Source organism: Arachis ipaensis, chromosome B8 (assembly GCF_059453495.1).
Source record: "Arachis ipaensis isolate K30076 ecotype BB chromosome B8, ASM5945349v1, whole genome shotgun sequence".
Classification (NCBI taxonomy): domain Eukaryota; kingdom Viridiplantae; phylum Streptophyta; class Magnoliopsida; order Fabales; family Fabaceae; genus Arachis; species Arachis ipaensis.
Genome location: NC_142443.1, coordinates 9,114,830 through 9,117,143, shown reverse-complemented (window position 1 = coordinate 9,117,143; position 2,314 = coordinate 9,114,830). Strand labels below are relative to the sequence as shown.

At 34.7% G+C, this 2,314-nt stretch overlaps 1 long non-coding RNA gene across 1 annotated transcript; it reads right to left on the bottom strand.

The window, feature by feature from the left end:
- Positions 1–428: 428 nt before the first annotated feature.
- On the bottom strand, positions 429–786 carry LOC107613218 (uncharacterized). The gene is made up of 3 exons (XR_001613966.3): positions 734–786; positions 545–638; positions 429–443 (listed from the first exon to the last, which is right to left on the bottom strand). It is a non-coding gene; the product is annotated as an uncharacterized LOC107613218 (long non-coding RNA).
- Positions 787–2,314: the final 1,528 nt, after the last annotated feature.

The following is a 2,314-nucleotide window of genomic DNA, read 5'->3' as shown; positions in this document are numbered from 1 at the left end:
GTTAGTGACTAATATATTTTTTTTTAATTTTGTATTATGATAACTAATGTGTATTTATCTTTTATAAATTAGAATTAATATATTTTTTATGTATTATTTTTGTCCATACACCATCAATTTTCTGATTCTGTTACTGTGCATATATATTATGTGCATACTACTCTGTAATTTGTGCGTAAATTAGTGTATTAGTGCGTTGGAAAAAAAATATTAACCTTCTAAAATTTCAAGCTTTAAGATAAACTAAATAATCTTTTGGCATGTCAATTTATAATAGCAGATTTCATGTTCCATGATCTAAGATTTTCCACAATGATTGGTACGGTTATATTGTTAAACACAAATAAATGAGCTTGATCTGCCACAACTAATTCAGGATAAACCTTAGATAAAATATTTATTTTTCCTCCTGCTCCAAAACTCTCTATTACAGAATGATCAATCTGTCATTTAATTGAAAATAGCATAGAATGTGAGCCAATATTAATATAGTAATTCGTTAACACCAATAATAAGAATATGGAGGGTTTGCATTTGTACATACCAAACTCCTAAGAGAAAGCTTCTTAGTAGTAGACAAATCCACATCTACAAATCCAGCAAATGATGGCTTGTACAACTCACTCTTCAAAGAAGAACTATTGAAAAACAAGAAATTGAAGTTAATCATTTAGAAGACACGAAAAGAAGGTAACATTCTAAAATCCATTTGAATTATTCGTCAAATACAAACCTTCTTGCATCGGAGCATAAGAGCACTACATGCTTGTTCGAAGCTTTAAAAATTCTTGCTCAAGTGCTTTCCAATTGATGAGATCTTTTGAGACTGAGTGAGCCCATACAATGTTACCCTGTAACACCCTACCACACAGAGTCTTATGCTTAAGTCATAAAACAGAGGTGGCAATGTATTACAACCTCTAAAAATAAATTTTAGTACGTATAGTATTGCAAAAATGTTTATAACTAGGAGCTTTGAAGAAAAATGAGTAAATAAAAAACAGATAAATAAAAAAGCGCAACCCTCCGGTTTATAACATAAACGAACATACAAGGAGTAAGTTAGCACGAAGAGATATTCAAAAGAGTGCCAAAATCCATATATCAAGACTCGGGACTCGGCTTGCGAAGATAACCAGTTCGAGCATATGAGCATACATATATATATATATAAAAGAAGCTTCCCAAAAGACAACCCAAAAGATAAAGTACAAAACATGTTTCTCCGAAATAATTCTCTAAGAGGAGTTAATACAAAATATATATATACAGTGGAGAATATAAGTATCTAAACAAGTATATAATAATCAAAATAAAATTTCAAGAGCTAAGGATATTCGCCAAAAAGGAAGTCTCCAGCATGCTTCAGCGAGGAGCCTCTCATCCTGCATCTGAAAACTACAAAATCCGCATGGGTGAGAACCGGAGGTTCTCAGCATGGTAACAGTGCCCAAATATCTAACATGTAATGTCCTGGGAAAGCCGAAGGCAATCCTAGAACTTTCAAATTATAATCAAAGCGCATAAATATGCTAAACCATAAGAATAAAAAACAGGTAACTAACTAAAGGTCTTCATTCTAACTACAAATTCCTATTCCAAATCCTGCAAACCTCCCAACCGCCTCAGTGATAGAGATGCAAACACAAGTATATTAAGCAAGGAATGCACAAGTAGGAAGCAGATAAGTCAATTGGGCAATTAGCAAGTAATGATGCAATCAGTTAGGCAATCCAGACAATTCACATATAATGCATATGATGCATGTCTGTTCTAATGGCTGATGAGTCTCATCTATCGGTTATCTAGCCAACCCAACGTGTCCTGGTAGCTAACCCGGACACTGTCTCTCTATTTCGCATTAGTATCATTAGAGGATATATGCGCCCTGTCGCCGTTAGAGGGTATCCGCGCCCTGTTGCCGTTAGAACCAGAGAGAAAGCATACAAACATACTCACATCCAACCCTTTCCATTTATTGTTCATTTACTATACTCATTCATGAATAACACATGCATTTATCCTCAGCCATAACTCAACATTCATCTCAGCCATCCGGCTTAAATTCATAACTCACAGTCAGCCATGAACCATCACCACACACAGCCATTCGACCCATACCATACATAGCCGTACGGCTCATAACATACACAGTCATTCGGCTCACATTATACCAGTACTCCACCATCTTCCTTAACAACTCATATCTCATCAGTAAACATAACTCATTGTAACATCCCTTTTCTTCATCCATAATTTACCCCTTTCCTAGCTTCCTCTCAATCACTAGGCATTTCATATTAATTTAAAGCTT